Source organism: Cryptomeria japonica, chromosome 11 (assembly GCF_030272615.1).
Source record: "Cryptomeria japonica chromosome 11, Sugi_1.0, whole genome shotgun sequence".
In the NCBI taxonomy this organism is placed as follows: Eukaryota; Viridiplantae; Streptophyta; class Pinopsida; order Cupressales; family Cupressaceae; genus Cryptomeria; species Cryptomeria japonica.
In genome coordinates this window covers 109,062,395-109,075,994 of record NC_081415.1, presented here as the reverse complement: position 1 = coordinate 109,075,994, position 13,600 = coordinate 109,062,395, and positions in this window count along the sequence as shown.

The window sequence follows — 13,600 nt, the reverse complement described above, 5'->3', positions numbered from 1 at the left end:
CATTTCTTATGGTAGGTAAGGACAGTAGGTACTTGAGAGGTAGACTCGTTATGAGATTCAAGGAGAATACATAGATGCTTGACCCCACGGGCTCCCCTCCACGGCACTCACTTCTCAGGGCAGCCAAGCATCAGTCCCCATGGAAATCTCCCCATGGAAAACTTAGTATCTCTTCCAAGCATCCAAACTCATCCTTCTCAAGCAACTAGAAGGATTTTTGGCCTCTAAATACAAGGTGTTTAGTAAGGATTTCTGTTAAGCGTTACTCCTTGGTGTCACGCAAGCGTGATTGAGACATAAGTCCACCAAGATACCAAACAAATGTAGTCGCACAAGCACGATTTAGACCATGAGGCCCTACTTAGATGTTGATATGAGAAAGAGTCCAAAGGTCATCACTTCACAAGTAACTACAATTCCCACGTAACCCTTCCTTCAAAGCTTTCGCCCATCAGGTATTTATTTATAGTGAGTTAGAATGCCAAGGTACTCTAGCTGTACTCACTTTGGGTCATTCCCTTCTCACAATTGTCACTTGCTTGCAAAAGAAAGCAAATGGTCGGGAAGGTAGGCCCTCTAAAGGTAACACATAATCCAAGACATGAGAATGGTATTGAAGATCTGGATTTCTGATCACCCTAAGAAGGATGAGAGCATACTCTCCTGCTCCAATGTCAAACTCGACAATCAAAGCAAACACATGTTCATTCCATCCTACTTAGCAATCATACTAGGTGCCTAATTATGAATCACAAACACAAAGTTCGGTTGGAATACAAGGCAACCTGCAAAATCACTAAGTTAGAAGTTTGATTTGTTTGGTCTTTGACTAGCGAACCTGCATAAGATTTGTTATTAGTTTCATTTGTGTCTTTTCCATGCGTAATGCCAAGGTGCTACACAGAGGATCAGTACCAAAGAAAACCAGAATGCAAGAACAGAATGCAAAACAAAGTTATTTTCCAAGTGAAATCACTTATTTTTACCTCTATTTCTGGCCTTACACAGGTACAGAATGTCTTACACAAGCACAGAATGCATTGACACAGGCACAGAATGCATTGACATAGGCATATATCCCTTTGACATAGGCATAGAATGAAGTAACAAAGGCGCAGATCCCTTGACATAGGCACAGAACTCTCCTACACAGGCATAGAAGTGCCCAGAAAGCCCTGAATTACCCTATTTCTTGGGTTTTTCACTTGCAAATCAGCTCAAAAGCACCCAAAAGCATGGTTAGGGGGTTAGTTCATGTCGGGTTCACCAATTAATGTAGCTAAAAATATTTTAAAACATCAAATACATCATAAGCTATGCAACCACAAACATAACCTAGTATATGATAATTCTAGCAAAACATTCAAAAGAAGAAGGAAATAAAAACACTATTATACTATGCAAACCATATATTTGAGCTCATTCCTTGACCTCCATTGTTTCTCTTTCTCCTCCAAATTATTGTGGATCTCACCTCCAAAATGCAAGTGTATGCAAGCAAGATTATAATTCAAAAAATGATAGCGTAAGCATACTAGAGACGTGGTCCTTAAATGATTGAAAGAGGCCTCCAATTTATAGAATTTGGAGAGAGATGAGACAAGAATTCAATGGATGAGATCGATTCAATTTGATGGTTGACATTGCATGCAAAGGGGAGTCTCTTGGGAAATTGCCATTTTGATGGTAAGTGGAAGATGAGTTAGAAGGACAATTCCATTTTCGACACTTGGTCGAAAATGGAAACTTTGCCTTTGAGAGAGGAGACAAGTGATTCACTTTTTAGAAAGTGAATCACTTAAGTGAAGAAATTTGAGTGAGGTGGAAATTAATAATTAATAATTATTAATTTCACTCATAAAATAAAATTAGCCAAATGGTCAAGAGGGAGGTATTGAGAGACTTATAGAGGGGGGAGGATAGAGAGGGTGGGAGGGAAAGGTAGTGATCAAGATAATCGAGAGAGATGGGGGAGAGAAATAATTTAAGAGAGGGAGAGTGAAAAAGAGAGAGGGAGGGATGCAAGGATAGAGATGGGAGTAAGGAGTAAAGGCAAGGTAGAGAGGAAAGGAGGTAGGGAGGAAGTGAAAGGTAAAACCTCAACTATACATCATCAATCATAAACCCTGTAGAGGTGTAATTTGGAACTAGGGTTTCACCAAGCGGGATAAGACCACTAATTAACCAAATTAGCCAATACATTGAAAGATGGGTGAATCCAATAGATCTAGCCTCGATCCAACTAAGGGTTGAGATTTCTTATTAGATTTACTATTTAGGGTTTGGTTCCCTCTTACTAAGTTGAGTTGTGAAAATGCATAAATTGGGGTAAAACAAGGAATATATGATGTAAATTGGTAGAAATAGTGAGTTATAGATGGCGTACAAATCCATTGTCCTAGATCTGGGAAAAATAAGATGTCATTGGCCTATTCCCAAAAGTTCAACCTTATTTGTTGGGACTAGGGAAAATTAATTCGTCATGGTCCTCTGAATTTCCCACCTTCGAAAGTTGAACCTGTTCATCTCTGTGAACTCTATTGATACTCCTGAATGCAACTCTATACCTATTTCATGTACATAGAAATAGAGGGTAAATTGTTTGAAATAGGGGTTTGCCTTAGTCAAACCCTAATTTAGGAATTAACCTTGAATGAAATAATGCAAATACTAAAATAAATGCTAAATAGATATACCTCATATCTGCAATTGTTGATGATAAATGTTGAATAGATATACCTCAGATCTGCAATTATTGATGATGGTGCTTTGCTCTTTGAATATAATCATAAATATTGTATGAAATGGCATGACAAACACAAAACCATAATTACACATACATTCTTGCATAGGATTGATGTAATTTTGCTCCACAATGGTTGAAGGATAAATAAGCAGCCTAGAAGATCTCTGAAAATGCTTGGTAATGAATGCTTCATAAATTCCTCTTGATCTCTTAGATTGCTTAGATGAAAATGAATTGAGAAGGATGCCTTAAATATGGATTTCATAATTGAAATCAATTTTAGGCTAACTTAAATTTGATATATTTTTGCATAGAGATAGATTTGGATGGGGTAGGACCATCTTATTATCCTCCCAAAATTTGAGGAAAAACGTGTGGGACCATGGCGAATCAAAGCGCCTTGATCATATAAAAAAAAATCAAATTTCTATGGATGTGAGATAATGAGGTTCTAATGCAAATTCCAGCTTGGTGGCTCAAACAATGATGCGTATTTATATGAAATATTCTTTGAGAATTGAAATTAGAGTAGGACTAAGGATAAATCAAGATAAAATGATAAAGGGCACACCTAGAATTAAGGGCCCAAATAAGAATGTGATGGTGTAATAAAGTGGAATAAGACCCATAATATTGAATTAAATATTAATTAATTACAATAAAGGTCCTATAATGCATAGAGGAAATGAAAATACTAAAATAGGTGCTAGGAGAGTTTCAAATTGGACACACTAATAAAAGTGTACAATTTACAATGCTACATTTAGCCCCCACTTTTGCAGAGTATGAACTTATGCTCATACTCTAGGTAAAGTAGAAAGATGAGAGGATCGATTTAGGACAAAGATCACAAGGAGATAAGATATCACTAATTTTGAGGAACCAAACCCTCAATATTAGGTTCTAAACTCATGCAACCACATGCAAGGACACACAACACAAAAGTTAAAAACTGAAAAACAAGACCTCAAGTCAACTAGTCATAGAGAACTCGTTAATCAAAATGTCTCAACCACTAATATCTTTCTTGAAATGTCATCGCAATAACACAAGCGATCACATAAAAAGAGAAAGAGCATGCATCAAACCATAAACCACAAATAGCAAAGCTATGTGCTCATGATGAGAAGAAAGGGAAGACATGGATATCACACTCTAGTTGTGTTTTTCTAGGTGATCCATGAGAAGAAAAGTGAGAGAAGACATGGATGTCACATTCTAGTTGTGTTTTTCTAGGTGATCCATCTTGGGGAGGAGAGTAGAAATAGTCTAGTTATGTTTTTCTAGTTCCACTCATCTTGTTGTGTGTGTAGTTGCCTGGTTTCAAGTGTTAAGCATCACGCATAAGAGTTCGTTTTCTCTGGTTTCAAGCATGCAACAACCTATGTAAGACATGAAATGAAAATTCAAATGTGTGTCTAGTATCAGGAACATCTCGTGTAAGAGTTTTTAACTTTGGTTTCGAGAATGTATAACCTCATGTAAGACAAATATATGCCTAGTTTCAAGGACATCTAATGTAAGAGTTTGTTTTCTCCGGTTTCAAGAATGTGAACCCCATATAAGACATATATGAAAAGGTTGCATCTATTTTCAGGCATGAAGCATCTCATTTAAGAGTTTGTTTGCCCTGGTTTTGAGAATGAGCACCATGTTTAAGACTTGCAAATATATAGTACAATATAGTAAAAATAGGGTGATATGTATGCCCCCCTCCCCCTCCCCACTTAAGATTTCAACATAGCCCTATGTTGATGTCTTAAGGAAGATAAAAACAAGGATACCCACCTTCAACTCTAAGGAGATATCCTTTTAGGCAACAATGCTCATAAATCCAAGCCAAGTGGCAATACTCTTATGAACAAGGATAAGACAGTTGAAAAAGAGATATCTGGCAACAAGTGTAAAGGGAATCCTTGGAGGAGAAGAGATGTTTTCTCAAAAGACATCCACCTCTAAGAGGAGATTCTTGAAAAAACATAACATCTTCTACCAAAAGAAGAGAACGAGAACAAGAATGCCTACCTTCCCCTTATTGCTAAGTGAATGGATTCTTGAAGAATTACACACTTTTAACCCAAAGTGAAGGGTTTATTTATAATATATATACATTGGCTAGTGTAAAAGAGGTTGTAGTCAAGGATACAAACCTCTTGCATAAGAGAGAATCCTTCAACAAACAACAACTTCACACAAGGAATGACATATCATAAGCAAACACCACTCAACAAAGGAAAAGTTGATCTTTAGAAAGGGTAGGAGAGATCAATTCCCCCCCAAGTGTAAGTAAAATTATAATAATTACACAACTTCTAAGGAGAGATTGATTCATAAGAGACATACCATTTCATGCAAGAAAGGACATAACGTTATATAAAATGCAACACAAAAGAAGAGGTAATCTTCACAAAGGAAAGATGTAGAATTAAGATAAAGGATCTCACACTCCCCTAAGGAAGGATTATTCAAAAGATATGTACCGTTCCATGCAAGAAAGTACATCAAGTTATGAAGAATGTCATCCCTAAAGGGAATAGTGAAACCTTAGATAGAGAAAAGAGATACTATAATATTCTGGCCCCCCCAAGCATAGAGGAAATAATGAATTATGTTTCTGCCCCAAGATGTTTGTTATTGAAAAAGAATCACCCCTTTTGACAAAGAACCCCCAAAATACTAGTGCCATAGGGTGAGGAGCGACATAATAGGAACTTGAATGTTTTTTAAAATAATTATGAAAAATATCCCATCCATCATCACATGTTACTTTTATGATACCTAAATCATCATAATGTTGTATTTTAGTTTGCAAATATTTACACACATTAGTAGAATGGCCATGAATTTAATGTTATTTGAAATTTTTTTTAAAAAAATTCTAAGATATTGTCTTTGTTTCCATCTTCTTTTAGGACAAAGAAGAGAAATTAAATTGGCATGAAGATCAAAAAAAACATTATCTTGTTGTAATGCCAAAAGAGAAGATGTAAATTCACTAAACAATGGAGGGGATGTTTATAAAGGAAGAGTTTGGAAATCTTCCTTTTCCTTAGAAAAGTGTTATTTATCATGTCTTTCAAGACTTTGTTGCACACATCCTAAAACTTGTTCATCGTATCAATGCATAGGATTAGGAAAGGGTTTTCTCTTGGGTGGAATTGGATTGAAGTTTAAAGAGGCCCAATCAATATATAGACATGTATTAGGATAAAAATTTTGAGTATCAAATTCAATCATGCTAGATTTTCTACAAAAAGGTGTGAAATCTAATGACCCCCAATCATCCTCCAAGAGTTATTCTTTGAACTCACAATATTGGTTCCCACTTTTTGACCAACTTTGACACTTAGATGAATATTTTGAAAAAAACCTTCACTTTCCGACACCTATAACTTTTAAACCGTTAAGAATTTGAAGATGATATAAACTAGTGATTTTTAGCATCTTGTTTGTAGATTCTAAAAATATTTTTTTTAAATTTGTTTGAATAAAATTTTATTGATTTTTCCATCTCCCTCAAAAAGTACTTTTTTACAGCAAACAACATTTTTCAGAGTGATGTGTATCCCGAAATGCATATGTTTATTCTATAAATGATAAAAACTTAATTCTTTTGAATTTTGGTTTGTAACATCAATACCCAGGGCATGCAGTTGGTTTGATAGTGATATGTTGAATATTTTTCATTTTATTAAGTTTTGAAGTTTGACTAATTATAATTTAGATTTAGGTGTACTTTTGAACACATAACTTGTTCTATATATATCAAAATTCAATTTTATTTTTTTTGTAAGAAAGAAAACATCAATACCTAGTGCATAGATATTTTTCAAATTTTTTTTGAATTAGTTTACTATTTTTCCCAATGCATTGAACAAAGAAGTTCATGTTCGGTGAAAAACCTACATTCATAAGAAATAAAATAAAAATATATTAATGAAATTAAGTATATTAAAAGTTATACTATTTGGAAATCTTATAACAAGATCTAAATACTTTAAAAAAAAACTTTTAAATGAATTAATTTGACCCCCCAAAAGCTAATGTAAAATTGGTTTTTTATCGACATTTGATAGATGCAAAGGAGACTCCATTGCAAGTATGATTTAGAAGTAGAGAGGTTCTATCCAAGAAATTTTGATCTAAGAGCCTTTGGTTTAAATCTCTTCAATTAATTACTTCGAATGGGACCTCTTAAAGCTTAAATCATTATATTTTCTAAAAAATGTATGATTTCAACAAAAATCAGGATGTACCAAAAAGTGGGAACCAACTTTGTGAGTTCACCCTATAAGGAGATTGTGTATTTGTCCGAATTGGAGAGAGGATTGTAAGAACTAACAAAGTATATTGTGGTTAAATTTTTATATTGATGTCAACTTCCAAAGAAAACATTTGATTATTTTATATGTAAGGAACTACATGATAATCAAGTTGATGATTCACCCCATCCTTAACAATAGTTTTAGATTTTTGGTGAGGTTGAGAGACATCTTGATGGAGGTGGACAACAACCTTAGGTTCTTCAATAGCCTAAATAACATTGATTGGATCTTGGTTTTGGTTCTTCATCTTTAGGAGGAAGAGCATTGAAAACATGATGAGAAATGGTATTATCCTCTTGTTCTAAAGTATCTTCAAGACTAACCTTAGGAAATGGACAATCATGTCTCATTGATGCTTCATCTATAAGGGAAATATTATTGAAATGAATAGAAGGTGAGGTTATATTAAAGGAATTCTCACTCATATCACCTTCTTTTACCATAATATCATCCTCTTTCACCAAGGTAGCCTCATGGAGGAGGAACACATTAGGAGAATAATCCACACCATTATCCAATGGTTCATCCCGAAGAGGGAGTTCATTAAGAGAAATATTAAAAATATTTTCTTGCATCAATATGTCCTCTTTAGGGAGAAAAAATTTGGGAGAGGAATCATTGAAAGGCTCATAAAGGGTATTTTCATATATCTTAAATCCTTGCAACTTAGAGAATCCTCTTGCAAAAAGAAATTTGACATTTTTTAATTTAAGAAAAAGGAAACTTGCAATGAAAGAAGTGAATGTAATGAAATAAAGCATAAAGGGAATAATCTAAACACACATAACAATGCATGAAAGAAGTATATTTTTTTTGCATTTTTCCTATTTTGAAACATGCACATTAGAAGATGCAATGGAAGAATGAACTAGATTTGAAAGCACAATTGAACAAATATCCAACCCACAAGTTAGTTTTAGGAAACTAAATTAGGGTTTTTATAAATTTAACCTCTTAAATTATGTTTTTAATTTAAAATATAATCTATGAGTGCAAATTTGAAATCCAAAATGCATGCAAATTAGATCTAAGAACACGCCATAAATTATCATGAAAGAAGTCGGGCTCACCAAAATGTAGAGGTGTAATTTGGAACTAGGGTTTCACTGAGTAGGATAAGACAACCAATTAACTAGAAATAGCCAATACATTGGAACGGGGATGAGTCCAATAGATCTAGCCTCGATCCAACTAAGAAAGGGGCTGAGATTTCTGATTACATTCACTAGTTAGGGTTCGGTTCCCTCTTTCTAAGTTGAATCGTGAAAATATTGAAATTGGGATTAAAAAAAGGAATTTCTGATGTAAATTGGTAGAAACAATAAGCTACAAATATTGTACAGAGCCCCCGACCTAGATCTAGGAAAAATAAGATGTCATGATTCCGTTCCCAGAAGTTCAGCTTGATTTGTTTTGACCAGGACGCATCAATTTGCCATGGGCCTCGGAATTTTCCTTCTCCAAAAGCTAAGTTTATTCTTCTCTATGAACTTTATCGATCCTCGTGAATGCAACTCTGACCCTATTTCTTACACATAGAAATAAAGGGGAAATTCTTGGTAATAGGGGTTTCCCTAAGTCAAAACCTGATTTAAGAATTAACCTTGAATGAAATAATGCTAATACTGAAATAAATGTTGAATAGATATACCGCAGATCCATAATTTTTTATGATGATTTTTTGCTCTAAATATAATCACAAATGTTGTATGAAATGGCATGACAAACACAAAACCCTAATCACACACACATGCTTGCATAAGATTGATGCAATTTTTCTCCTCAATGGTTGAAGGATGAATATGCAACCTTGAAGATCTCTGAAAATTCTGGATAATGAATGCTTCACAAATTCCTCTTGATCTCTTAGATTTCTTAGATTGTTAGATTGCTTAGATGAAAACGAGTTGAGAAGGATGCCTTATATAGGAATTTCATAATTGAAATCACCTTTAGGCCAGCTTAGATTTGATATGTTTTTACTTGGAACTAGATTTGGATAGGGTAGGACCATCTTATTATCCTCTTAAAATTTGAGGAAAATAGTATAGGACCACGGTGAATCAAAGTGCCCTGGTCCTATTAACATTTTTTTCAAAGTTAATAGGACCAAGGCACTAGGAGAGTGTGAAATTGGACATTCTAATAAAGGTGTACAATTTATGATACTATAAATACTAAACTCTAAGCCTTAATAGAGATATGAGATATGATATAGAGAGAGGTGGAGAGGGAGGGAGATAACTAGAGGGGTTAGATAGATATATAAGATACCTAGAGGGAGAGAGAGATCTGAGAGACCTAAATAGGGAGAGAGAGTTGAGAGACCTAAATAGGGAGAGAGAAGTGAGAGATCTAAATAGGGAGAGAGAGAGGGGGTGAGATAGATGGAGGGAGATAGAGAGAGGTTAGTAATGAGATATGGATGGAGACATAGAGAGGTGGAGAGGGAAAGAGGGAGAAACCTAGAGAGGGGGAGAGAGAGTGTGATGGAAAGTTGATGATGTAGATAGTGGAGAGAGAGAGAGAGATAGAGAGAGAGAGAGAGAGAGAGAGAGAGAGAGAGAGAATAAGAATCAATAAGGAAGGGAGAGAGATAGAGAGGGAGAGGGGAAGAAAGGGAGGGAGAGATAAGAGGATAGATAAAAGAACAAAGAGAGAGAGGAGTAAGAGGGGATTGAGGGAGAGGTAGACATAGAGAGAGTAAAAGACTTAGGGAAGGAGACTGAGAGGCGGGGGGGAGATAGAATAGGAGAGAGTTCAGAAATAGATAGGGATAAAAGGGGAGGGAGATAGAGGTGGAGAGAGAGGGAGATCACTATAAAGGGGATAAATAGATAGATAGATAGGTGAGATAACTAGAGGGGGAAAGAGAGATGAGAGAGCTAGATGCCATGAGAGAAGGATGAGATAGATATAGGGGGATAGAGAGAGGTGGGTAATAAGATATATATGTAAAGGTAGATACGTGGAGAGGAAGGGAGGGAGAATCCTAGATAGGGAAGAGAGAGGTGACAACCTAGATAATAGAGGGAGAATGTGAAGAGGAAGAGAGAATAAAAGAGTGGGGAGGGATATAGATATGGGTTTATGTATGGATGGGAAGATAGAGAGGGGGAGGGGAAGAAATGGAGAGAGAGATACCTAGAGAGGGGAGGGAGGGATAAGATGAGAGACAAAAGAACAAAGAGAGGAGTAAGAGGGGATCGATGAAGAGGTAGACATGGAGGGAGTGAGAGACTTGTGGAAGGAGAAGATAAAGAGGTTAGGGGAGAGAGAAAGAAGAGAAGGAGGGAAGGGATAGGGTTAAGGGGGGAAAGAGAGAGAGGTAGAGATGGAGGGAGATAACTATAGAGGGGACATATAGATAGGTGAGAGACCTAGAGGGGTAAAGAGAGGTGAGAAAACTAGATAGTCAGAGATGAGTGAGATATAGATAGAGGGGCATAGAGAGAGGTGGGTAATGAGACCAATATGCAGAGGTAGATAGGTGGAGAGGAATGGATGGACAAACCTAGAGAGGAGAGAGAGAGAATAAGATGGAGATGTGATGACCTAGATAATGGAGAGAAATAATAAGACAGTAAGAGAGAATAATAAAGAGAGGGAGATAGTGAGGGAGAGGGGAATAAAGGAAGGTAGAGACTTAGGGAGGGGAGAGAGGGAGAAGAGGAGAGATATAATAAAAAAGAGAGGAGTAAGAGGGGATGGATGGAGAGGTATACATAGAGGGAGTGAGAAACCTAGGGAATGGGGAGATAGATAGGTGAGGGGAGATCGAGAGAAGAGAAGGAGAGAATTCATAAATGGATATGGCTAAGGGGGGAGGGAGAAAAAGGTAAAGAAGAACGAAGAGAACTAGAGAGTGGGAAAATAGATAGGTGAGAGACATGGAGGGGGAGAGAGAGGTGAATAATGAGATAGGGAGGGAGTGGTAGTGAGGTAAAGAGTAATGAAGTGAGAGAACTAGATATGGGGAGAGAGAGGGTGGAAGGGATAGGTCATGATCAAGAGAATGGAGAGGGAGAGGAGATAAACAATAAAAGAGGGAGAGAGAAGTAGAGAGAGGGAGAGAGTTGGGGATAGAGATGAGGGTAAGGAGGGATTGAAAGGTAGAGAGGGTGGGATATACCTAGAGAGGGGAGAGAGATGTGAGAGAGACAAGAGAGGGAGAGAGGTAGGTCTAGAGTTTTGGGGGGAAAAAGAGAGTGAGATAGACAACTAAAGAATATTAATAGAGCATACTGATTACTAAAATTTGACTGTTTGAAAATTTATATGATCCTCTAAAACCTAGAATCTACATTATATTTTTTATAGAGTTGAAACCACTCTCAAACATCCTACTAATATATACTTGAAGTATAACTTAAATCGTATGTGACTTACACTTAAATGTTATATTTTATGTATATGTTCTTCTTCATAGATTGGGTATAACCTGTACCCAAACTAGAACATTTGCCTATTCACAACACCTCCTACAATTTTTCAATGCAAAAAATTTGGCAAGTGCCAAATTTGGCACTCGCCAAATGTGAAAAGTGCATCTTTTGAATTTGGAGAGCGCCATATTTGGCACTTGCCAAATTTTTTTCATTAGAATACACCAACCCTTTGGGTTAGATTACCCTTGGGCATCCAACCCAAAGGGTTAGACAACCATTTCAAGCCTTAGACATGTTTTTACCACAAGATTAAAAAAATTTACATATTTTTAGCCGTGATATCCATCAAGTTTGGATATGTTTTAATGAAAATTAAAAAAACACCACAGTGGTCTTAAGAAATCTCTTAGTTATCCAACCATGTAATTTATTTCATATTTTAACTTTGTTAAGGATTTCATCTTTAATTTCTTTTGTTAGTGTGTCTGTTTTTGGTCAAAAACCAACGTGCTATTTTGGGTAAATTTTTTGTACGTTCATCGAATTTTGAAACAACTTACATTTTTAGAAACTAGATTCCATTCTACACACTTTGAAAAAAAAAATTCATTAGTTGAGCATGCACAAATTTCTATTTTTCAGAATGTGTCCACTTTGAAAACTAATAAAAAATCATATAATCATTAAAAAATTAGCCAAAAAAATCCGGTATAAACTACAAGGTGTATCTCATTTCTCACTGAAGCTATTTTAAAAATTCTAAAAAAAAGTTAAAATTTTATGGGGGCCACAACAAATGTTGTGTTATGTTTTTTGAATAAAAATAGGACCACTTTTTGTGGCCTCCCTTTTGAAACCCTTAATCTCCTCCATTTAAAAAAAAAAGTAGTTTAGAAAGTATACTCAGAGTACTTTTACTCTTGTTCTTGTTGCATCTTCAAATTTTGAGTGTACCTATGTTCAATTTATCATTGAAGTTTAGACTTTGTTGATTTCAGAAAACTTAAAAAAAAAAAGTGGCATCTTAAGACCCCCTTTTAGTACCACATCTTGGTGCACATACCCTTTTGCTAGCCTAAACTTGTATTTATATAAACACATTCAAAACCACCAACCATTTGAAGTGAATACTAGTAAAATTTATTTCTTTTCAAATATAATAAGTAATTTTTAATTTAAAAGCATGATATGAGTAATAAAACTCAGTTAAAAAACTCCCCCCTCACCGAATAAAATGTTGTGTCATGCAAAAGGCTTAGTCCTTAGTGGCTAGAAAAATACCATAAGTCCATTGCCAAAACTTCTATTCACAACTGTAAAACCAAAAGGATGCAATTGAGTTTATGGTTACCCAAAAAAATGATCATCTTGGTTTGGAAATGATATAATATTTTAGACAATTTAGTAAGAAGGTCTTGGTAAAACAAGCACCAAGAAACATCATTTATATTGGGTTACACCATCACTCTCTACACCATTAAAAATTGTTAGCTCATGTAAATAAAGGAAACTACAACAACCATTTAGAATTCAACTTTTGAACTATAAAAAGATGTTGATAGCCATTTATATCTTTTTCAAAGAGTATTACTGCAAAAGGAACTATTATCATACTACTTCTAATCCTTCCATCAAGGCTTAGTAGAATACATAAAAAAATGCATGTATTATGATGGAACAACCTCAATTATCATTTCAAGGTTCCTTTATGTGCAATGTTCAAAATAAACTTAGCCTAGATTGTTGCCAAGAAAGCCAAGAAAAAATAAATTTTGTCTATAAATATTATAAATTCCTAATGAAAAGAAACTTTCAACCACATAATGACAATTTTCACATAACCCAAAAGAGAAATCTATGCAAACAAGTATTCAAAACCCACATGAAAAATAATAGACAACATACCCATCAAAGATGACATAGGATATACCCTAGGAAAACCCTCAAGAAGGAAAAAAACAACCTCCAAAAGCATCCATACTTAATGTATTAGTCAACAATGCAACATTACAATACATCTTTAGAGTCCTCCATGAATACTTCTAAAATACAAGCTCTCTACAAGCATTCCATGTGAACAAGCATGTAACCACATATCTCATGACATGCTTCAAACCCTCACAAATGCAATAAATATTCTC